Source organism: Hyaena hyaena, unplaced genomic scaffold (genome assembly GCF_003009895.1).
Source record: "Hyaena hyaena isolate Hyena2069 unplaced genomic scaffold, ASM300989v1 scaffold_472, whole genome shotgun sequence".
Taxonomy (NCBI): domain Eukaryota; kingdom Metazoa; phylum Chordata; class Mammalia; order Carnivora; family Hyaenidae; genus Hyaena; species Hyaena hyaena.
In genome coordinates this window covers 41,597-67,523 of record NW_024081106.1, presented here as the reverse complement: position 1 = coordinate 67,523, position 25,927 = coordinate 41,597, and positions in this window count along the sequence as shown.

The following is a 25,927-nucleotide window of genomic DNA, read 5'->3' as shown; positions in this document are numbered from 1 at the left end:
CTCTTAACAAATTTCAAAAATATAATATATATTTACAAGTATATCATGTAGCATTATTAACTGGAATCAGCATGTGGTACATTTATTCATCTTAAAACTAACAGTTTGTACCCTCTGACCAATATCTCTCCATTTCTGCCTCCAACCCAGTCTCTGGAAAGCACCACTCTAATCTCTGGTTCTATGAGTTCAACATTTTTAGATTCGACATTTAAGCAAGAACATACAGTGTTTATGTTTCTCTGTTTGGCTTATTTTACTCAGTTTCTTAAATCTGTAGGTTTGTATGTCTTTCCAAATTTGGATTTGTGGTCTTTAGCCACTTTCTTTTTGAAACCTATCCTTTTTTCTTTTCTCCTTCTGGGATTCTGATTACATGGCTGTTCAATTTTTTGTTATAGTCCCACAGTACCCTGAGGATTTGTTCATTTCCCCCGCCCCCCCTTCTATTTTCTCTCTTGTTCAGACTGTACCAGCTTCTAGTTAATTCTTTCCCCTGCCTCCTCCACTATGCTGTAAGCCTATTTGCTGAGCCTTTTGTTTTGGTTATCGTATTTTCCAGTTTCAAGTTATCTACTTGTTCTTCTTTATATGTTGGTTTGTTTGTTTTGCTGAGATTTTTCTATTTCTTTTCTAAGGTTTTCCAGTCTTTCATTTGTTAATCACCTTGTTCATAATTGCTCATCGAAGCTCTTTTCATGAATGCCTTAAGTTCTTTGTCAGATAATTCTAACATTTCTGTCATTTCTGTATTGGCATCTACCGTCTTTTCTCATTTAGCTGGAGATCTTCCTGTTCTTGGTATAAATGATTTTTAATTGAAACGTAAACACTTTCATATCACCTTAAGAAACTCTACATCTTCTTGAAATGTTGAGCTTTAACTGGCGCTCTCTGATACTGTTAACCAGGAGAAAGGTGAGCGCAGTCTTGTTCGTGCCAGGTGGAAGCAGAAATGCGGGATTGCCAATCAGCCTCCACTGACACTTGCGCGCGCGCGTGTGCGTGCCCTCGCACGCATGCATGTGTGGGGGCAGGGGTGGGGCGGCCGGCCCAAGGCTGGCCCCTGTTACCTCTGGGCTGGGTGGAAGTTCTGATTCACCCTTGTGATCTCCACTAACACTGCCTGGGGGTGGCCTCATTATTTCTGGGCAATGTTGAAAATTCTGACTGCCACTGGACCTCCTCTGACACTACCCCAGCAGGGAAGGGAAGAGATGCCTCATTACTGCGAGGTAGGGGTTAAAATCCACCTCCATGTGAACTCCACAAACACTGTGGGGAGAAGGGGGCTTGTTACTGGCTGGCAGGGATGAAAGTCCTGAGTCTCTATTTGGTTTTCTCTGACGACATCTGGCAAAGGTGATTAGCATCTTATAACAACCACATGAGGGTAGATGTCTAGGTTTCTCATTGCCTTTACTGACATAGCGCTGGTGGAACCACAGTTTCTCTGTGGCGTTTGGCTACAGTAGGGCAGTTGTCATCTAAATGCTTTCTATCTTGCTAAGTTTCCCTTTCCTGGTCATTTCACTAAAATGAACAAGGTTTTGTTGGGGCTTTTTAGTTTGCACTTAGCGCTTTTCATTTCCCTGGCTTCTTCAGCTCTGAGCATGGGACATAGGAGGGTAAAAAAAAACCCAGAGGCACCATGTATCATTCTCTGAGTCCACAGATCTGGGGGTCTGCCTTCTTTTTTCCACTTTTCAGACTCTTCCCATGTTTATTTTATGTATAATGTCCAGAGTTTTCAGCTGTACTTAGGCAGAATAGGGAAAAGTGTGTCTACTCAATCTTTCCAGAGGCAGAATTTCTCTCTTTATTTACAATGACATTTTATAAATAGCTAAACTTATTAGTATTTGAAATCCCTTATCCATCCTTATTTCCATTTGTACTTTAATATTATTATTTAATAATACAGTTTAATACAGTTAGTATAGTTCAACAATATTGTTTGGTCTTCATTATATGCCTTTGGATTTCTCTATATGGTTACCATTTCTTTCTAGCAAAAAATACAAGTTTTTAATTAAGGAGAGTATTGTAATGGGACTTATTAATTTAAAAACAATAAAAAGGAGGAAATTATTTTTAGGAAAAATATTAGATGTAAAAGTACTGTATGAGGTTATAGCAAAAATTATGAAGCTATAACTCAAGTTATACATTTAAAAAACACTAGACTCTTTGAAGGTCCTTCCTTCTCCCTATATATAACAGGGGTGTAAGTGGGGTGTCAGTAGATATATAGTGTGACTTGAGATTTTCTTCCCTATTCCAGGTCTCTGTCTGTGAATTCTTAACTCTGCCAGTTCAGCCTCAACACACAGAGACCTAACGTGCTGTAATCTCTGTGGTTGCTGGATATCCCAGGATCAATGGAAAAATGTTTTTCATTTCATTGATAGACATGCCAGGACATGCTGTGTCCCCCGATAATATTTTGTGCACAGTTTCTGATTTTCACTCTCCGGGGGTGTCTGTAGTTCTGAAACAATTAAGTTCAACCTGGCACATAAACTGAAACATGTCTCACAAACTTGAAGCACATGTGGTGATCCCAGTAAAACTACACATTGATTTCTGACCTAAGGCTCTCCAAGGAGTGTCCCTAATCTCCCAAGGGTAAAGTTTTGTGAGTGAATCGTTGATTAAACTGTAAGATTAAAGAAAATTTAAGTGGCTGGACAGCTCCCTATTCGCTGCATGCTTCAGACGTCTTGAGAACATGTGTTATTCTTTTCAAAGTTGGTTGTAAATCAAACTCTCTAAATTGCTTCCAGATCAGTCTCTTCAGGCAAAGTATTAAAATGATGGTTCTATCACCCAAAACGCTAATTTTTGCTCAGATCACACATACTATTATAAATTCCCTTTACCTAATACAGAAGAGGGAGATGCCAATCTAGCCGGTCATCCTTTCTCTAGGTCAGCAGATGTGCCGTCTGGATTAGAAGCTTCTGACAGCAACTTGGTCACACATTTTAGCTCAGGGTTTTTTTGTTTTTTTTTTTTTTTTCTCCAAAGAAATCAGTTGTATGTCTCTGAAAAAAACTGGCATAAATTCCAAAAATATTCTTCAGAACAATGAATATAATATCAAATGGAGGTGGAATATTAAAGTTGAACAAAAGTAGCCTTTCTGACAAGAAAATGTTTTTAGTCCTTAAGATTTTGAAAAATAAAGTGTTTTGATTATCCCATCTCAAATATATAGAATACTCATTCATGAGTCTTCTTCAGCTTTTTCTAGCCAAACTTTAATGTAGTGACTGACTCATTAAACTCATTAAAAGTAATGAGTTCACTGATAATAACAGAAATTCTTAACTGATTTCTACAAATGAGTTCTATTCCATCTGTGAAGCCCATACATTATGTACTTTTGTTCCTGAATAATGGGTGTGTAGCTTACATTAGATTTTCGTAGATGTATATTAATTCAAATTTCACCACTAAATAATTTCTCTCATTAAAATATCTAAAGAAAGGGGCGCCTGGGTGGCTTAGTCTGTTAAGCGTCCGACTTTCGCTTACGTCATGATCTCGCGGTTGGTGGGTTCGAGCCCCGCGTCGGGCTCTGTGCTGACTGCCAGCTCAGAGCCTGGAGCCTGTTTCAGTCTGTGACTCCCTCTTTCTCTGACCCTCCCCTGCTGACGCTGTCTCTCTCTCTCTCTCTCTCCTAGAAATAAATAAAACATTTAAAATAAATAAATAAAATAAAATACCCAAAGAAAGACAAACATTAAACATGGACCAACATTTATTACATGTATACATACATCCTCATATTTAAAAAGAGAGAAAAAATTTATAATTTACAACTAAAATTGTAAATGGATTAATATTACTAAATGAAACAGGTATTTGCTTAATTTTGGAGAATTTATTATTTGTTCCATTTAGGAACCATTTAAGATAATACAAAATGAAATTTATAACTTCCAAAATATCAATAGGTAACTTATAATTTGCTAAGATCAGGCCTCCTCAATGTCCTTTGAAAGAATTTTCTACTAACAGGTGGCATCAGTGATTCTCCATAAACATGCCTGTCACGAAAAGTTCTCCATAGTTCCCCACAGGAGAAATCTAGACCTGGTATGTGATAACAAATATTTGTAAATAGCAGATGAGTTTTCAGTCTTGGGTAAAAAGGAGTATGCACGCTTGACTCTGTCTTTGTCACTGAATACAGTTATAAAACCTGGATATAATGCATGGACCAGATCTTTGAGGCCTCTAGAAAGTTGGTAACAGCAGGCAGCTAGAATTCAAAGCACCACCAAACCAGTGATGAGATTACCATTTTTTACCAGAATACCCTTTCAGTATGCAAGACTCAGATGTAGTGCAGCATAGAATTTAGAAGTGGGCAGAGGTTGCAGCCAGAGAGAGCTCTAGAAGACTCCTTTAGTTCTGACTTAAGGAGCAGGAAAAGAATAGATGTTTAGATAGACTGCAGAAACTGCCTTTTTTTAGGGGGGGTGCATGGATGGCTCAGTCAGTTAAGCCTCCAACTATTGAATTTGGCTCAGGTCATGATCTCACAGTTTGTGAGTTTGAGTCCCATATTGGGCTCCATGCTGACAATGTGTGGGATTCCATTTCTCTCTCTCTCCTTCTGTCTCTCTTTCCCTCCCTCTCCTTCCCCAACTCTCGTTCTCAAAATAAATAAACTTTAAAAAGTATATTAAAAAAACAATTCTTTTTGTATTTTTCTTTTCTTTTTTCCTCCATTCACCTGCACTTCAGCCCCCAGACAATACTTCAGAGAGGCCAACAGGTGTGGTAATAGGAACCCACAAGAGGCAAAACTCGGAAGGTGGTTAACCTTCCTCCAGCCTCATCAGCGGAGCTCTGTTCCCAGGATGGTAGTTGATCCTCTGTTGCTTTCCTCCCCGACTCTGTCCTATATCTGCTTTGTTCTAGAGGTGGGTGTGTTTGTGAAAGAGCACAGGAGATGGGGCTAATAAAAGCCCTAGCCTTCTGTCTACGTGACCCAAAAGGGAAACCCCAAAGAAAGAGAAACATCAGAGAGGTTGCTAAAAGGGAGGAGCTTGGGAAAGCAGTATCATAGAATGATTTATGAAGTTCTGAGCTCACTCTTGAGCTGGGTTATGTGGGGATCTGATAATGTCAAATGTACCAAACAGTTTGTGAAGTTAACTAACAGACTGACCTCCACCCCTGCAGGGAAAGACAGATCCTACAAGTACTGCAAAGTCTTTGAAAACTGAAACAATGGAATCACAGCTCATAGAAGATGGGCTAGGACTTGCAGTCGCACATAACTAAGCAGAATGATTACTAAAACACAAATAAGTTCTCCATAGGTTTTAAACTTACACACTTATAATATAGGATTCAAAATATCCAGGATACAATTCAAAGTTATTCAGCGCACAAAAAAATCTCAACTTTCATGGGAAAAGCCTATCAACAGATATCAGGACCAAAGTGATGCAGAATTTGGAATTATATGAGAAAGATTTTTGAGTAGCTACCATACTATTATTCCAACAACCAATCATAAGCATCGCTGAAATAAATAGAAAAATAAGTAGCAGTAGCAACAGCAGTAGCAGAAGTAGAAACAGAAGAAAGAAAGAAAGAAAGAAAGAAAGAAAGAAAGAAAGAAAGAAAGAAAGAAAGACCAAACAAAAATTTTAATATTGTAAAATTGTAATTTTTAAAGCATTTAATGGCTACAACAGGAAGAAGTCAATGAGCTTGAAGATATATCAGTAGAAATTATTCAATCTGAAAAACACAGAGGGAAACAATGAAGTAAATGAATAAAGCCTCAAAGACCCATGGAACATCAAAATGTCTAATATTTTTGAAAACAATTCTAAACTTATGGTAAAAAACATTAACCTACAGATTCAAGAAGTTTAGTAAACATGAAACAGAATAAACCTCAAATAGTTCACACCCAGGCATAACAAACTGCTGGAAACAAAAGGCAATAAAAATAATTTGAAAGCAGCTAGAAGACAAAAAATGCATTTTCTATGCAGGAAAAACAATTTGAAGTTTCAGACACTTCTCATCAGAAACTGTGGAGGCCAGAAGGAAGTGACACAACAATTTTTAAATGCTGAAATAAAAAGGTGTCCATTCACTGTTCCATGTCTGATGTAAATATCTTACAGGAATGAAGGTAAAATGAAGAATTCTAACACATGACAGTAAGAGCACAATCCATAAAGGGGAAAAAACTGAAAAACTGAACTTCATTAAAATTAAATGCAAATAAAACCACAATGAAATACCACCAGCCGCCCTATTAAAATAGGTAAAGTTTAAAAATCAGAAACTGAGTGCTGACAAAGTTCGGAAGTAACTAGAACATGCATACATTGCCCTGGGAATTCAACATGGCACCGCCTCTCTGGAAAGCCAGTTTTCAATGTTGTAAAATGTTTAATACGTATTTACCTTGTGATTCATCAACTTCTCTTTAAACTACTACCTTAGTGGGGGTCGCCTGGGTGCCTCAGTTGGTTAAGTGTCTGACTTCAGCTCAGGTCATGACCTCATGGTCCGTGGGTTCGAGCCCACGTTTGGCTCTGTGCTGATGGCTCAGAGGCTGGAGCCTCCTTCAGATTCTGTGTCTCCCTCTCTCTGCCCCTCTCCCCTCCTGATTTGTCTCTCTGTCTCTCAAGAATAAATACATATTAAAATTTTTTTTAAATAAATAAACTACTACCTTAGAGAAATAAAAACTTATGTTCATCCCCAAACTGTACAAGAATATTTTTATCAGTTCTATTTATTATGCCAAAAGCTGAAATTGACCTGAGGGTCTTTCAACAGGTGAGTGAAAAAGGAAACTGGTACATTCAGGCAAAAGAATCCTACTCAGCAATAAAAAACAGAACAATCTATTGGTATGCACAAGCATTTGAGTGACTCTGAAATGTATTTTACTGAAGATAAGTGCCAGTCTCAAAAGTTTGCATACGCAGTGATTCAATTTAAATGATATTTACAAACTGTGAAAACTAGTAATGAAGAATAGATCAGTGGTTGCTAGGGGTTAAGAGGTAGGGAGAATGTAATTGTGGCACCAGGCTGTTTTTCGAGGGTGATGGAATTGTTCTGTATTGTCACTATGCTGTGGGTTAAACAAATCCACACACATTAAAATTTGTTGAACTGTATATGAAAAGGTCTACTTTTATTATACAACAATAAAAAAAACATTTAAAAAACTGTGCATGAAAATTTGACAAAGAAGAAAATAAATAATTACAAATTATTTAATTAAAAAGTACTAGTTTCCAGTACCACACATTTGGTGCTTCCAGGGTAGTTTATTTTATTAGTGATTTAATCAAGATTAATTTTCATGCCACACAGGTTATGCTATGCCTGTTTGATATCTACCAAGCTGCTAAGACTCAGAGAATACACTGGTTCCTCTCTGCTACACATGAATCTTCTCGCTAATTCTCAGGTAAATTTCCCCATCCCTTCCTTTTAGTCACCTCTTTGCCCTGTGCCTACCTCTATCACAGCATTTATAGCAGTATTTCTCTATTAAACTATAAACCCCATGAAGAAAGGAACAAGTCTCCTTTCAGCAGCATTTCCCAGCAAAGAATTTGGCACACAGCAGACACAGAATAAATGTTGAATGGATGAATTCTCTAGAGCTGTACAGTCTTTAAGTTGAAACCTACCAGGCAGTATTTCAGCTCTTCTATATTAAGGTTGCTATCTGCAACCATTCTTTGTTCTTTAGACCAGAAAATTTTTAAAAATCACCTTGATGAATATCAAACCACTGACCCTAGATATTAACTACTGGTATAAGTCAGCTCCTCTATATTTTGTTATGCATGTGTGAAATTCATTTGTGTCCTGTGCTCTAATGCTGCACTAATGAAAAATCCTTTCTTTAAATTTCTTGGATTACCATTCAAGAGGAACTTTAGACAGGTCAGTAGGGTATCAGAAACCTATCTCATTATTCTGACAAGGAGACTGTGGAAACATTTACTTTGTAGGAACATAGAATATGTTACGTTTACTACAATGGAACCATTGTGCGTGAGGTTTGAAATATTCTTACTATGTAACATGTAAGAGGAAAGTGCAATCTGGACATGAACAGACATTAGGGCTGTCACAATGGTTCTAAGAATATATACTGATGTGTAGCCTACATCAATCGCCACTAATTGTCTTTTCTCCTGATTGCAATAGGAAGTTACAGGAAAAGTAAATGGTGCTAAGCTTTGGAATCAATAATCTGTGATTTAATAATAGGAGTTAAACTGCACTAGAACAAGAGCTCATCAGCCATCCAGACAAGCCCATCAACTACATGGAGGTGGGTGGGTTTGTATAAACATTCTAAAAGTGACAGAGCCCTCTGACACTGAACATCATCAAAGCCAAAAGGGTGGAAATTCATGTTCATGGTTTGATTTCCTGGACCTACTGTGGACATCTAAGGGCCTTATCTCACCCAGAATCAGGGAAAACCCTGCCCGTTTTCTAAACAATAAAGACATTCAAGTTCTCATCTGTGGGAGATAAAATGATTATGGATGAAGAGAGAAAGAAAGAAGCAATTGAAAGAGGGAACTAAAGAGCAAGAGTCCCTGATACTTTTAAGAAGACTTTATTGAAATAAGGTACTGGGGAAGTAAACTGAACTGCAGCAGGTAAACTGACAACAAGAAAGTTATAGTGCATTACAACAGAAGAGAACGTTGGTTGCTCCTGGCATTAACATAATATGCAGGGCAGGGATGCCTGGGCTGTGGTCATGCAAGAGTATATGGAGCTCGTGCCTACTCTGTCCCTACTCGTGACCTGGGTGTAAGGACGACAAGCTATGAAAATCCTAAATGACAGCTCTGTTCTGCTCTATGAGAATGTGGCAAACAGAGCTGGATGGTTCCCAAAATGTTAACCAGGCCGTTTCTAATGATGTCCCTATACAGATATTTCAGAGACCCGAACATGATTTCTAGTTCTGTGTCTACTCTTAGAAGTGCTAAGAGGACAGATGATCCCATAGTTTATTAAGCAAAATCCTGTTACTCCAAAGATTGGTGTGACTTTGGTGATTAAGCTATGGGATCTTTCCCCTCTATTTTCACTAACCTCCATTATGTGAAGTGTCTCTCACTGGCATCTGGCTCATTGATATAAATGAATAAAGAACTCTGTAATAGAGTTCTTTATATGTCTTTTTAAAGGAGGACAATGCCTCGCACGTAATAAGTACTCACATATTTGAATGAAGGAACAGATTTGGTCTTAAGATCATGTGCCATGGAAGACAAACCAAGAGGAGCCAAGTCAGAGAGAACATACAGAGCTGCAACATATCAACCATATCAACGGAAGGACATGCCCTCGGGGGTCTTTTACAATAACTTCCTCATTATGCAGATGTGAAATACAAGCTCTGATAGGATTAGTCTTCTGTCAGGCAGCCCAGGACTAGTGAGTGATAGAAACCAAGTCTTGAAGGTGGACTACTATTCCTTTTAAACCTACAATTAAACTCACACACTCAGAAGACCTTGTACAATGCTTCATAGCTTCACTGCTTTTCTAGCAGGAGAGAAGCCCAACCATTCAAACTAAAGGTATTTCCTCTCCTGGTCAGCACTGTAGCCAGAAGATGACTGCCTGAAATGAAAGAAATTTTGTTCTCTAGAGAGAACACATACTTAGAATACTTTCTAAGGAATGGAAAAGCAAACAGAAAATGAAAGGCAAGGTTTCCTGCACTTGCCTTTCTGTTCTGAATGATGCCTCAAGTACTTGGAAATATCTAAGAGTGGGAAAATAGATGCTGACATTGAAATGCCAACCACATTGTGGTAAATATGTGCATCATCACCTTAAACTCATGTTGTCCATGCATTTCATCATTCCAGCAGCCCAACCCCTGAACTTTGCCCAAACTCTATCCAACCTTATAACTTCTCAAGGCCACTTGTCATAACTTGAAGAATCCTAAAAGTTCAATAACACTAGCCTAATTTTTCTTACAGCAGGAAAATCTAGAGCCAAAAAAGATTTTTGCTTTGCTTAAGCTTATCTCACAAATGATCATCTCAGTATGAAGTGACACCCTTGGCAGATGTCTCCTTTGTTGATGTGCTAGAAACTCCAATACAGGCTTAAAAAACCCATTGGAGAGATAAAAGCCTGGGACTAAAAGGCAGTTTCAACTCGAAAAGAGTGTGATTCGTGGGGCAACTGGGTTACTCAGTTGGTTAAGTGACTCTTTATTGTTTTTAATGTTTCTTCAGTGTTTATTTATTTTTGAGAGAGAGGGTGCTAGTGGGGAAGGGGCAGAGAGAGGGAGGCAGAGAATTCAAAGCAGGCCGTGTGCTATCAGCGCAAAGCCTGATGTAGGGCTCAAGCTCACCAACCATGAGATCATGACCTGAGTCTAAGTCAGTAGTTCAACCCACTGAGCCACCCAGGTGCCCTGAAACTGACTCTTGATTTAGGCTTGGCATATGATCTTGCATGGGTTTGAGTACAGGGTTCCAATGTGGTGTCTGGCTCTGTGCTGACAGTGCAGATCCTGCTTGGGATTCTCTCCCTTTCTCTCTGCCCTCCCCCCACTCTCTCTTTCTCTCAAAATAAATAAATAAACTTTAAAAAATACAGAAAAGAGTGTGATTTGTGACCATATTTGATGAGGTTGACCCAGTGGTAGGAGAGGAGAATGACACAACTTGACTGTAATGACCACTCTGTACCTTAGAAAGAATGAAACAGAGAGTGGGGAGGAAGCACAGCATAAATAACTCAATACAATCTCCTGGAAGGAGCAGTAATACACAGAATGCTACCTCTCACCCCAGGGAAACTATAATGGTAAAAACAGTATATACATATGTGATAAAGCACAGCTCAGGTATGACTTCAAACATAAACCCCATTCCAACAACTCCATTAGAATTTCCATTTGTTACTCTGAAAAAGATAAATGTAGTCAGTAAATACCAAACCTAAAAGATCTGCATTGCTTAAAATATCCTCAAACTAAGGCACTGTCAACTTCTTATAATAAAACAGCCTTGGTGAAAACCAAAAAAGAAAAAAAAAAGAGAGAGAGAGAAATGGATTCACTTTATTGATGACTATGTCAAACCATCAGCAGCTATTAATTGAACACCTACAAAATATAAGTTTCTTGCCTACTGGTAGAAGAAAGTTGAGTGCTTTATAGGAATGTCAATAGAGTTTGTTATGGATTGGTGAAACATGATTCATAATTTGTTCTTCCAGTAGGCTATAATTCAGTGTGTATCCACTGCGAGTATTCCAGCAGTGTGGATTCAGCTACTCTTAGCAAGGATTGGGTAGCATTTAATTGCCAGGCTAAGTGATGGAGCTGGGAAGCTCCAAGGAACATAATTTTCCCCTGAAGGATTCTTGAAAAATCACAAATAATCTATATAGTCTGGAGGAAACGTTACAGGAAATAGTAAGTTTATCATGTAGTAATATTTTAATTTCAGTGCCTGCTATGTGCTAGAACACATTTATTCATTCAATGTCTTTAAAAGACACAACAAACAACTTATTAAAGTGTTTAAAAGGTTATGTGATGACCTTTTATATGCATGTAACTTATTAAGAGAGCTAGCCTAGACACTCTGAGTAAATATAGTAACAGTAAAGATCTTCAATAGAGATCAGCTTGGTCCTCAATGGGGATTCTAGTATGTTAGGGTTTGGCTAGCCAGCCAAGTATGCCCTCTAAGATCTGATTTCTAGATGGGCTTGGCAAAGGATTGATCAATGGAGAAGGGTTTTCAAAGATAGCACCACAACGATCTCAGGTGCCTGAAGTGCTCCAGATGTCTGGCTGTTAGTAAGCCTTGGGAATGGAGCTACAAATAGAAGAGAGCAGTCATCAAGCCACAATTTCTCTGGAGATGTTGGAAATACTGTCATTATAGTTGCATTACCAATGAAGTGCATACTTAAGAGGTCATCTTAAGTGTGTTGAGAGATAAGACATACAAATAGGTACAGAAGTGTTTACTAGAGATCAAGAACTTGAGCCCCATGTGTTGAATTTATCTTAGAGGCTTGTTTTGTGTTTCACTGTCTACTGCAGACTTCTAAAAGGATGTGAATGCCTTCAGAAAGAAGTTGCATGTCCTTTCTGGTTTACCCCAGTCCTCACTTCTTCATATCGCCTTATACCTAGCCTGGTGCCTTCATTTATGTTACCTACTAGTCCCTGGAAAATCATTTCAATCTTTTAGGAAGTTGTGACCTCTGGTTTAGACAAATTAATGAATGACACAATTTTAATGGATAAAGCCAGAGATCAGAAGAAATCTGTGACCACAACTGTCCCCAACTCTCCTTTCTTGGCTTTCCATGTTTACCTGCTTTGACTCTGCTTATATTTCCACCACCCCCACACACCCAACATACAACCATTTCTCCAGCTGCAGTCATAATGTCAGTCAACACTACACTGACCATGCTCAGTGCTTTTATTGCTGTGGTTCTCCTGAGTGAGCAATGAAAAAATATTCCCTTTTTCCCTTAGGCCAGCAGGAAATAAGCAGGAACTTATCAATAAAATTTACTAAGAAATTATGTCATAAAATAAAGAGAAAGATACAAAACAGTAAAAATGGTAGCAAGAAAGAGCAAATTCTCTACCCTAAAATATCACCTTATTAAATAATGTATCCATTCTATATCCTTAGTTAAACAATAACCCTTGGTCAGCACTATGTGTTATCCTGGGAGTTTTTGAATAGCTGAGGAAGAAGGTATGTAAATAGTCTTGCTACAATGTCATGTTCAAGAGGAGATCACTATAGTCTAGATATAGCTTGTCTTGTGTACCCAGCTTAGCCCCTATACAGTCACCATTTCTACTTTAGCATTAACTCTGAAGAATCCACTAGAAAGCTCTTTCACCACCCACTCCCTTCTTTCTGCAGAAGCTGAGTCTGTCATAATTAGGTTCCCCTATAAGGTGAACTATAGGTAGTGAATGGGAAAAAAGAAGAAGTAATATACTTCTTATATGTTAGGAGCAAACAACTAAACACACAGAAGGTGTGTGTTTCCCACCCACACCAATGTCACTCTGAGGACAAAGTATTTTATCATGGTAGTTTCTAAGACACGCTGTAAGAGACCACAGTGCATTCTAAATTCTGAAAGTTTATAGTCTTTATTTCATGGCATACCACCTACTATCTGCCTGGCACTTGCCAGGTGCTAGAGTGACAACATGAAAGAGAATTCCCAACCCTTCAGATTACTACAATTTGATATCCCAAATGAGCAAACCAACAAGTGTTTTATAAAAATAGTTATTTAATTTCTTTAAGAACTCAAAAAAGAGGTGCCTGACCCACACTGGAGGAAAATAAATGGGTTATTGGAAGAGTGGCATCTGATCTTCGTCTTAGAGAATGATCCAGATTAACAAGACACAGATGTAAGTATGTTCCCATGATGCCAATGTCAGAAACAAGAGTAAAAGGCTAATGGTCAGGGTCATAGTGTGGCACCTGTAATTTTTTAGGTATGCCAAGTTAAGCAATCAGTGTTAAAAGCAGTTTAATATACCATTAAATCTCTGTCTACCAAACAATCAGCTCCCACGTCAACCCTCTCAAGATAAATGGCACATCTGAAACCTAAACATTGGCAGATTTTAGCTGGCCAACATTCATCCTAGAAGCTGTATCTAATTAAAAGTAAAAACAAACAAACAAACAAACAAAGCCAACCTTTTAACCTTTTTTGGGTGGCTTGTAGCACCACCAGGGACCTACTTCCCACTCAGAGGCAAGTACATCACTGTTAGTGAAAGGTATACAAAGTATCTGTTCAAACATACATGTATTTCCCTTACATAGGATTGCTGATGCGAGAGATTTTAAGGGGCTATTTCCAAAGCTTAAGAATGTTGAGGATACAACCGTAGCCAAGATGGTTTGACCGAATGAAAAGCCTGTCCTCTGATTTCTGTGCATAACTTCACCTTAGAATCAATGGGAGAAAAACCCCAAAACTGTGTATCTGAGAGAATTCACTAACTGGACAACTGATTCTGCCAGTTATGCTGCTAGCAGATGAACTGCTTAAAATGCAAAGCATTAATCTAATAAAAATAGCCCTGTGGCCAAAATGATTGAAGCAAACATTAATAACAATGAAGATAAACTCTGAGGGTGATTTTCATAAAATTTTCAGGGGAGATGTTCAGTGAGATGGCTGGTCTGTCCATCATTTAGCACATGTTTTTGAACGTCTGTCCTTGTTTCAGTGCTGGGGTGGATAAAAAGATGTATCAGTCATAGATCCTGCCTCAAGGAGCTTGCAGGCTAGAATGGGAGACATGATATATCCACGTGTGTGTGTGTGTGTGTGTGTGTTGAATATGTATGTGCTGTATATAATTTAAATATATAGTAGATGGTGGTAGCCGCTACAGGGCAGTACATATAAACTACTATGGGTGTTGTGAGAAATAAAAGATTATGTCTAGCTCACAAATCTAGAAAGATTCTTTTTTTAAAATGTTTTATTTGTTTCTGAGAGAGAGAGAGAGAGAGAGAGAGAGAGAGAAAGACAGCATGAGCAGGGGAGGGGATCAGAGAGAGAGGGAGATACAGAATCTGAAACAGGCTCCAGGCTCTGAGCTGGCGGTCAGCAAAGAGCCTGATGCGGGGCTCGAACCCACGAACCGTGAGATCATGACCTGAGCCGAAGTCTGATGCTTAACCGACTGAGCCACCCAGGTGCCCCTAGAAAGATTCTTTTATGGAAGTGATTCTGCTGTGTTCTAGCCTTGTGCATCCCACTGGTTTCTGATCATTTCTATTTATAAACCCCAGTACGCTCAAAACAAAATCTCACATCTTTTCCCCAAAATGTGTTCTTCCTTTTCGACTCTATAGCTCACTGAATGACACCATTCATCCGATAGTCAACCAGGCTAGTGTCCTGGGAGTCATTTTGGATGCCCCCCCTCACATGTCACAGCCACATTTCATCAGTTACCAAGTACTGTACATACCATGTGATTCATTGAAGTAAGAGGGGTGTTAATGTCCCCTACTGCTGGGAGCCACACTGGCCTCGCTGGATGACAGTCATAGCAAGGAAATGGTAGCGTTTGTACAGCTCCTGCCATGAGAAATGAAAACTGGTATCTCCTTCATAAGGAAAGGCGTGTCCCTGCCTTTTCCAAAGAGATTTCAGATGAAAACATTGTGGATGATTGCTAAAAGGCTCTTCCTAAGGGCCTTGCAGATCCAAGACTTACATAATAAAGGGGATTTGAGTCTAACCCTGAGACAAAGAGCCTAATTTAGAGTTAAGGGCAGATATCTACCCCCACCCAATTGTTTCTACTTTGAGCACTGGCCGCCCCCCACCCCAAGGCATTTGTTATCAAGTGGTTGGAGTGACTTATTCTGGCCTTGAATATGCTGATTGCTCCCTGTGAAGGAACCTATTGAGGAACTTTCTTCTTTTGTGATTATGGGAGCAGAGGTGTCTCCTGAAAGACCTGTTTGGCCCCTGCTCACAGAGAAGTAACCTCACCCTTTTATGCTAAAAACATTGTCTTCTATGTTAAAGATACCTTCTTCCCCATAGGATAAGCATCTAAATCTCCTACCTCAATCACTATTGATAAAGGTTATGGATGAGTCTTCTACAAATCTATGTTCTGGGAAAGTCTTACATATCAAAGAAGTTTGTTATCAGAAATCATTGTCTAAGGCAAATGCCACTTCTGTGCCATCCCCCAAACACTTATAAAATAAAGGTGAGCCACAGTCAGAGTGGAGATGCCTGCCTGGTGACCAGAAAGACTCTTGGGCCTCTCTCACCCCTCCCTCGCCAACACCATCCATTCTTCAGGAACTCCTGGACCCCGGGCAGAGCCGGTCTCTGACACCCTACTATCATTGTACTATTATTTTATTATTTCCTTTTGGAATCAGCCCTCTCTATTAATGTTCCCATTATTGTAGTTATATTCTAATAACTGCTTGTATAGATACCTACAATGGTGTCCCTACATTTAAAAAAAATTAATTTATATATAATTTAATATAAATTATGTAACTGCTCTGCTTAAAACCCTGCAATAACTGTAGCTTTCAAGATAAAGTTCAAACTCCTTAGATCCTTACAATCCAAGACTTCACAGAATGCTTGTCACATAGTAGTTTCTCACTAAGTATTTTTTTAAATTAATGATGGGATAAATGGATTTTCAATAAATTTGTCATTTCTGAGCTATATCTAGAAATAAGAGGACATTCTGGACATGCTGATAAAGGGAATTCCAACCAGAAGCAATGTGCTCAGGAGCCCTGACCTTGGGAACTATGTGGAAGAACTTGAGACTCTAAGTCTATGGAGGTTTCCTGTCCTTAATAACCTATTGCTTATGAGAGAGCAAATTAACTTCAAAAATATCATTGTGCTCTCTCCAAAGAGACACAGATTGAATACTGAGATGTCAAGCCACTTAAAGTCATGCAGAAAAATAATGGTAAAGATACTTGCTTAATTCATAGTCCCACTTGCTTAAGAAGAAAGATAGAGAAAGAGGGAGGCAGGAAAGGAACAGAACATTATTTTTCATCAGATTTTTTTCTGCTTTTCAAATTCCTGACACATTCCAAGAATATAGACTGAAACTTTGTTCAGCCTAATGCTAAAATTTAATTAAAATTCCATTTGATTTTTCATGAAAAACCATCACAGATAAATAAAACTTTTAAAAATCTTATCTTACATTTTTATATAAAGATACAATTAAAAATGACCTTTAAAATAATCTAAAAATAACCTGCATTCATATACTTGCACATATAATGTGATGAATTAAAAAAAACAGGCTAGTGGGGCACCTAGATGGCATAGTGGGTTAAGTATCTGACTCTTGATTTCAGCTTAGGTCATGATCTCATGGTTCATGAGTTTGAGCCTACGTGGGGCTCTGTGCTGTGTCAACATGGAGCCTGCTTGAAATTCTCTCTCCTCTCTCTCTCTGCCCTTCCCCACTGGTGTGCTTTCTCTCTCTCCTTCCAACCTCTGCTCTCTGCCTCTCAAAATAAATAAATAAACTTTAAATTTTTTTTTCAAAAATAGGCGAGTGTTTTTATTTGGGAATCTGTGGGGTTTTTTAAAAAATTGTTAATGTTTTATTTTTGAGAGAGAGAGAGAGAGAGAGGCAGAGTACAAGTAGGAGAGGGGCAGAGAGAGAGAGGGAGACAGAATCAGGCTCCAGGCTCTGAGCTGTCAGCACAGAGCCCAATGCGGAGTTCAAACTTAAAAACTGTGAGATCATGACCTGAGCCGAAGTCAGATGCTTAACCGACAACCACCCAGGAGCCCCATACTATATCTTTTATATAGATTCGTTTCTCCAGCAGTTCTAGAGTGTTAAGTTCAACAGTTAGGAGTAATTCTTTACATCAGCAAGTTTTCTACTTTGCTATTTGAAGTCAGGAAGTGGTGCAATGGGGAAATAACCCAGGGGTAGCTGGGTCCGTCTGCTCTCACACTTGGGACCTGGCCCAGAAGAGCTGCTGTCTTGATCATTTTGCATGTTGAGACTATGCAAAATATTTCACCTTTAGAAAAACTTCACTGCACAAAACAAAAAAGTTTTTGCAGAGAAAACAACCAAACAAACCAAAAAAAAGTGTTTGAAAAATCAGTGCTAAACAAATCAATTATCCCTTGTGTTCTTCCTTTTTTCTCGAAAGTTCAGGACAGAGGAAGGGCTATCTCTAATACGAATATACACATACTCTAAAAACTTTGAAATACACATTATTTATAGAACAATTAAAAGGACTGTCAGATAATTAATATAATTTATTGGTCTCCCCCAAATAATGGTAATTTATCTCTACTTGTGAGGTGGACATTGGAATCCTTTCATTTCCCTTACTTTCTATAGTAGAGAAGACTCTGGATATTGTTGCCCATTCTAAAGACATTCTGATGGCCTTTCAAATGACTTTACTCCTGATGATCAGAAAATAGAGCTTTCCCCATGAGGTCATTTGTCTTCCAAAAATTTGTACATTAAAATTACAAAGATATCTTTTCTACCGGGGACATTTACTTACTTATCTAATGCAATGTGTCAGCAGAAACTAAATAAAGTTGACATATTTTGTGGCTAAGTTTTGGGTATACTATATTGTGGTTGTTGTAATTGATGTTGTTGCCTGCCTTTTTAACCTTTACCACTTTTATTCTTGTCAAAATAATACATTTTCACATTTATATAATCATGTTGCCCTGAGAGGCTCATAATGAAAAACAGCAGTCCTCTGATATCACCCTGGCCCCCTTCTGGAAGGACATTGCTCACTGGTGGAAATTGTTTAGGCTCTACTACTGGCATTCACCTTCCCTTTTCTTTTCATTCTTTCTTTATTTAAAAAATATTTATTTATTTTGAGAGAGAGAGAGAAGCAGAGAGAAAAGGGGACAGAGAATTCGAAGCAGGCTCCATGCTGATAGCAGAGAGGCCCAATATGGGGCTCAAACTCATGAACTGTGAGATCACGACCAGAACCAAAGTGGGATGTCAACCAGTTGAGCCACCCAGGTGCCCCTAACCTTCCCTTCTAAGTAATGTACTCATTTCTTGATTTTTCTTAATTTCAGAAATTTTTAGTAACCCCTATTATAAAATATAAGGATTTAAAATCTTACATGCCATTATATGCAATATAATTAGATGACTGTTTTTATTTTTATTTTTTTAAGTTTATTTATTTTGAAAGAGATGTGGGTGAGGGAAAGGCAGAAAGAGGGGGCGGGGAGGGAGGGAGAGAGAGAGAGAGAGAGAGAGAGAGAATCCCAAGCAGGCTCCACACTCAGTGCAGAGCCCAACGTGGGGCTCGATCTCACACACTGTGAGATCATGACCTGAGCCAAAATCAAGAGTTCGAGGCTTAACCAACTGAGCCACCCAGGTGCTCTGATGACTATTTTCAGAGTGATCAACAGTCAGTGTTTATACCAAGATTATTATAAAGTATTATTTACAGGAATGCCAAGTGATTATAAATGGCTACAAAAATAACATTAATTTTATCCCATTGGCTATCAGATACCATTAGCCTCTGTGTCTTGACCTCTTTTTGAAACCAAATGTTCTATTATATCAAGCTACTTGTTGTGTCTCCATTTTCCTCTTGGAAAGCTTTCCCAGAGCTTTGAATCCACCTGCTCGCTAGGCCTGCTTGGAGCTGCCTTGCAGACACTACTGTTTACCTCTCTTCTGAGAAGCTTTCAGTTTCTCTGACATCAGACTTCTTCTCTGTGCTCTTCAGTTTACTTGCTAGTTTTGCTGAAGCATGTCTATGAAAAGGTGCATGAAAACTGAACTTTTTGTGACCTTTCATATATATGACATCATTTAATGCTTATACCTGGCTGATGGTTTTTATTTTAGTATGAAATCCTAGGGTGAATATAGTTTTCTCTCAGAATCTTGAAGATAAGTTGTCTTTATCTTCAGTTCTTTTTATAAATCAGATAATAATAAGTTACTGAATCCTGGGGGTAAATCTTGTAAGACTATTGTTTTTGTTTTCTATTTTCTCCAGCACTTTTCTTTGGGTTTAGGCTCTAAGTGATTTTTTGCTTTCATCTTCCAATTCCCCCATTGATTTTTTTTTTTAAACAATTGCCTTTTTAATTTCCAGGAGCTATTTTCTTTTTCCTTTGCATGTTTTTTTTTTTCTGTGTGTTTCTTTCTTTGTTTGTTTTAACACATGCAATTATTTCTTCTATATCTCTTGGAATACCTATTAGAGCAGGGATTTAACTGGTGAGCGTGAGGGCATCCTGAAGAGGGAAAGGCCATTTTCTTTTATTAAAAAGTCTTAAATAGCCATATGTGGAGATATTTTCCCCAGCACTGTTTAGTTTCTCCAGAAAAGCAAATTCCTTTCTTATCCAAGGATTCATTGCCTAGCTGACTATGTTTTGTACACAGATTGGGAAAGCAGACTTTCCAGCTCCTGTCCCTGTCAAGCTCCCAAGCTCCCACCTGGTGAAAGTGGGGTGAGAGCCCCGACTTCTGGTGACATGGGCACTATACTGTTCACTGTTGTGACTTCATCTCAGCGCCCATGTTTGTTTTCACCCTTCCCCATGTATTCAACTTGTCTACATATTTTACCGCACATAGTGGAGTTTTCAGCTTCATCATGCTGCCTTCAATCTTCCTTCTGTTTTTTATCCTCCAAAATTTGTTGAAATTTTTATTTACCATGTTTCCTATCTTATCTTTGTTCTTACAGAGAAATACAAAGAAGTTATAGGTGATACAGATGCGGATTTAGATATAGTCATTTCGGTTTCCCCTAAGAGACAGAAGAGATCAATGTGTATAGTCTCCCTATAACCTAAAGTTCCTTGGCTATGTTTCAAGTTTAAGAAAAATATTTTCTGAGTTTTAATAGACTACTAATTTCATAACTGTTCTAACTCAATAAATGACAAGAAGAAAAATTTTCTGACAGATATTTACCTTTTTCTCCTACTGAGAATAAAATTTATTTTCATTGCCTATTTTTAGTGTTTTTGAACTCTATTTCATTATAATATTAAAAATTACAATTTCCCTTTCAATACACATGGCAAATACATTACCTTAAATGGGGAAAGGGTTCTAGCAATTTACAAAGATAAACCAGACAGCATCTGTCTTGATGGGTATTCCTGACACAATCCCAACTAGGGGCTTGGTGACCTCACTTTGTATGAAACTTTCTTTGGATACCAAAATGTTCCCTAAATTAGTACAGTTTATAATCTGGTTGGTACAATAAAATCAGAGTGCCAAAATTTGACTTTAGAATCTACTGCTATGTTTGAAGTATATAAATGTGATAGGCTTTAAACTATTTTTTGTGCCTCAATAGCCTAGCCCTCCCTTATATATACCCAGCTTGCCCTATTAATAGAAATGACCTAATAGACATCTTTTCAGGAGAGTCTGAGGCAACAGGGTAAATATACTGTCCATGCTGTTTATATTATCCCTGCTGAAGCCCTCCAGGAAAATTGGTCCTTTCCTGACCACACAAGGAAGTACCCACATTCTTTGGGAACCAAAGCTACCTGAACAAATCCATCTCCCTCTTCTCTGTTATCAGCATACATCTTATCCTGCTTGGCATGTCAAGAAACAATAGGACTTTACTCGTCTCTTGGCTGGGGTCATTCTCGTTTTTCCCCATCATGTTTATTAAGCATAGCATGTAACATTAAAACTTCTAGTTTTATTCATTCTATCAGTGAGTGTTCAATTAGGAAAGCAGGGACCAAAGCAGCCACTTTAATTAACAACAAAATCATAATATAGGGAATTGTTTAAGTAAGTATTGAAGGGCTAAAAGGAAACACTGAGGTAACATGGAAATAGTAACTAGAGGAAGCTACTAGAGCTAGTGAAAAAGACTGGCAGAGATTACTAGGATTTAGAAACCTGAAGAAGTCCTGTTGAACTGGGACTCAGATCTCCAAGGAGGAAAAACATCACAGTTGGTTTTGATACTCTTGGGTGTACCCCTTCCCCCAAGCCAGGACTCAATCTTCTGTGGAGGGGATGCTGCCAGTCTGCTAGTATCTCTGATATGACTTGTTTAAGGTATTTTGACAGCGTATGTGTAGGAGGGCAACCTGAAAATTATTCAAATGCTGCTCCTTGAGTCCATAGCTATAAATCAGAGTGGAAGATGATGGAGTAATGTGGACAGGAATAGGGATCAACAAAAAAGAAGTCCATTCTTCTCCATCTTGTCTTTCAATCTCCCTTTGGTATTCCCATGAGTTTGGCCCAATAGGAGGCAAGCTGGCCTCAGAGAAATGTGATCTACAGGGTCCCAGTATCACAAAGCAGGCACAGAAGGGTAAGCTTCCAGCAGAGAGGCAAGAGTTTAATAATCATCATATCCAAACCTATGTAAACACGTACCACTTCAGGGGAAAGAGAAGTGACATCTAGTGCAACATTAAAACTAGACAATGTGTCCTTCATCAGGTTAATACATAATTCCACTCTTACACTGAATGTTACTGTGAGATAATAGAATGTGGATCTATTTGTCTCTGAAGTTCCTGGCACAAAGGTCCTAAAACCCTTATAATTTCCTAAGTGATTAAGAGCACCAGGAGCACCTTTTGTTCTAATATTTGGTCTTTGACCCTGGATTTTGACATTGAGCTCTTAAATCTCTTGGAATTTCTGGGGTAAAAAAAACATCTTTTGTCCTAAGGAAGAGACTGGATGGGTTCCTGGATGGCACCTGGATGGGTGCTGGTCACCAGAGGGGGGAGGGGAGGCAGTCTGGTGGGACTGAGCCCTTAACCTGTTGAATCTGATGCCATCTCCAGTTGGTAGTGTCAGAATTGAGTTAAATTTTAGGACACCCAGATGATATCACAGAGAACTGCTTGCTGCGGTAAAATACCACACATTTGGTGACCAGAAATGTCAGAAGTGAAAATACACAGCAGGAAAGACTGGGTGTGTATGTTTTTGTTTTTGTTTTTAAGATTTTTTTAATTTACTTTTTGAGAAAGAGAGAGACAGAGAGTGTGAGCGGGGGAGGAGCAGAGAGAGAGGGAGACACAGAATTCAAAGCAGGCTCCAGGCTCTCAGCTGTCAGCACAGAGATTCACCTGGGGCCCAAACCCATGAACTGCAAGATCATGACCTGAACTGAAGTCAGATGCTCAACCAACTGAGCCACCCAGGAGTCCCAAGACTGGGTGTTTTTTTTAATTCAGCTATAAACACTACACTCTTGCCAACACCCACCCACCCCCAGTTTAGGAAAAAGAGATACTCTCTTTTACTCACTAACAAAACAAACATCCAGGATAAGGCTACAAATTATTTCAATGGCTCCATTATCAGACTTATTAGTGAACAATGATTATGGTTTCCTCCATTCTTTTTTAGGTTACCTGAGCCAGAGTTCTAGTTCATTGAGCTCCACTCAATTACTATGGATTCGTTGCTGTAAGGGAGGAAAAATAATTGTCTCTTCAGCTTTCTAGGTTCTTGACTGAAAGACCTCCTATAATAAAAGACAGATTAGCAAGAGAAAAACAGAAGTTTAATAATGGGTATACTATCTGTATACATAAAAGAGACCTGGGGAAATTGAGAAACTCTCCAAAATGGCCCAAGCCATCACTTTAAATACTGTCTCTAGCTAAAGATAAAAGATGGTGGGGTGGGGGTAGGGGGTTCAGAATGGAAGTCCAGTTATGGGATGTTATCAGCAATAAACAAGGGAAAGGTTGTTATGCAGATTTAAGTTGCTTTCTTCTCCACTGATAAGAGTTCTAGAGATTTGGTTGTCTTCTTCTTCCTGGTACAGAGAGGGAGACACACTTACAAATGGGAATTTCCTTTATATATGTAAGTATATCTTACACAGTGATAACTTCTACTAAGTTTTCAGAGCTCCTCCTATGTCTGCTGTTTCTTACAAATGATCAGCCTAAAATAATGTTTATTCCAAAGAAGCATATTTCAGGGTAACAAATTCTGCTCCCCTTCATTGCGAACTTACTTCACTCTGGACCAAGTTTTCTCCATCATAGGTATTCTAGAAGCATTACCTGAGATTTTCAAAGAGAGAAATTTTTAGTTTCTTTCTGAGAGCTGAAGGAAAAACCACTTTCTGCTTCATTTGGCTCGAGTTTTTCTTACTCATGAAGAAATTTGCATTTGCCTACCAATATCCACTTTCTCCTACTGCCTTAATAACAGAATCCCAATTTTGTTCAAGATGGTGATGTGTCAAGGTAAAAAATAAAATAAAATAAACAACCCACATTTCTTGGCCTTTTTTTCCAACTAGTGATGGGTGGGTGTTAAAGGTAGCTGAATACCATTCCAAAATATGCCCCTTTTGCATAAAGGTTATTTTAAATTGATTATTTTTAGGAGATTGCAGACATAGGAAAAGCTCTCAAAACTGAGTAGAAATTATCCTTTTTGGGCACGTGGGTGGCTCAATCATTTAAGCAGCTGACTTAGGGCTCAGGTCATGATCTCAAGGCTCCTAAGACTGAGCTCTCAGCATGGAGCCTGTTTCAGATCCTCTGTCCCTCTCCCTCTCCCTCTCCCTCTCCCTCTCTCCCTCCCTCTCTCTCTCTCTCTCTCTCTCTCTCTCTTTCTCTTTCAGGTCCTCTCTCTCTCTCTCTCTCTCATTCTCTCTCTGCACCTTCCCTACTAGTTCTTGTTCTCCCTCTCTCAAAAATAAGTAAACACTAAAAAAAAAGAAATTACCCTTTTTAAAGAGTCATTTACATTCACAAAGGAAATCCCCATTTGTAAGGATGTCCCCCTCTCTGTACTATCTTGAGAGGGATGACTTTAAGTTTCTAGAAACTGCTATCAATGGAGAAAGTAATGACTCAACTCTGCACAACAACCTTACCCTTGTTTACTCTGCTTTTCCTGTTCACCTTCCATAACTGGCCTCCACTCTACCCTTTCTAACATCTTCTTTTGTCTTTAGCTGGAATTGTTGTTTAAGGTGGTGACTTGGGCCATTTGGGGGAGTTACTCAGTCTTTCTGGCTACCTTTTTTTCATGGGATCTCCTCCAAGAACCTAGAAAGATAGAAAAAAACTTATTTTTCCCTCCCCACAGTCTCACAATTCAAGCAAATGAGATAAAAGTAGAAATTCACTTTTCTACAGAAAAGCAGAAAATCCCAAGAGGGACTTTCTTAATTTTCTCTTTGTTAGGTTGCTTTCTGGAACATGAATGGGAAACTGGAGATAGAACAGCTGTCTTTCAACGGTGACATGGTTGTGACAAAGAAAACAGCATAGAAAGAATGAAGATGTAGCAATAAAGAAGGCCATCTCTGCCTTGGTCTGCATATCCTAGATGTCTTGTGAAAGAAAAACTGTTTTTCCTACTTCTTTCATAAAGAAGCTTAAACTTTCATAATTGATATACCATTAAAAATATTGCAGCAATATCATTCTGTTTTAATTCAACCACTTTCATTGGAACTGGTATTATGTGAAAAGCACTATAAAGAATAATTGAGAGAATATGCTGACCTTAAGTACCATGGAATATGGTGGAAGAAACAGACATTATGTATGTGGTTCAGATAAAAGTTCTTTCAGTAGCATTTATTACCAAAATAGCCACATCTTTTTGTAGCTTTGGCTCCCAGAGCTTCTGAGTAATCACAGACTATAGTAGGTCCCAGATGCCTAGGAGATTTTAATGACGCCATGCTGCCTACCAAACCTGGAGAGGGGCACAAATTTCTCTGTGGCCAACCCTATTCCAGAAATATGCAACAAAGGAAGTATGTAAAATCTCATTCCAATTTATCTGAGTTGACACAGCACAAAATCATCACACCCAGTTAATAATAGATCTGGGATTCAGACCCAGGAAACCTGTCTCCAAATCTGTACTTCTAAGTACACTATACTGCTTCTCACAGATGCACTCCAAGGAGGGACTCTTGCTCTGACTTGGAGGTTAATAGGACATCTCATTTTCCACGTTAATTCTCAGTGTTCTATGTACAGGTGCTCATGAACATGGCAGTGTCTGCAAACAAAAAAGCATTTATTCTGGTTTTGCTCCTAGGATATAATAGGTTCACTACTATGTCCAACATGAGCAGATCAAATGAATGGCAAATCTACAAAAACCCCAACTTATTGATGGGAGAAAGATGAAGGTAAAATGTTTTAAGATAAAAGGGAGCACAGATTATCACCCTGATAAATAGATAATGAAATAGAAGATTATAGAGAGCTGATACAAGGCTTAATGTTAAAGACTAAAATATGAAACAAATCCTGGTTGACTTCAAACGATTGCTAGTTCATC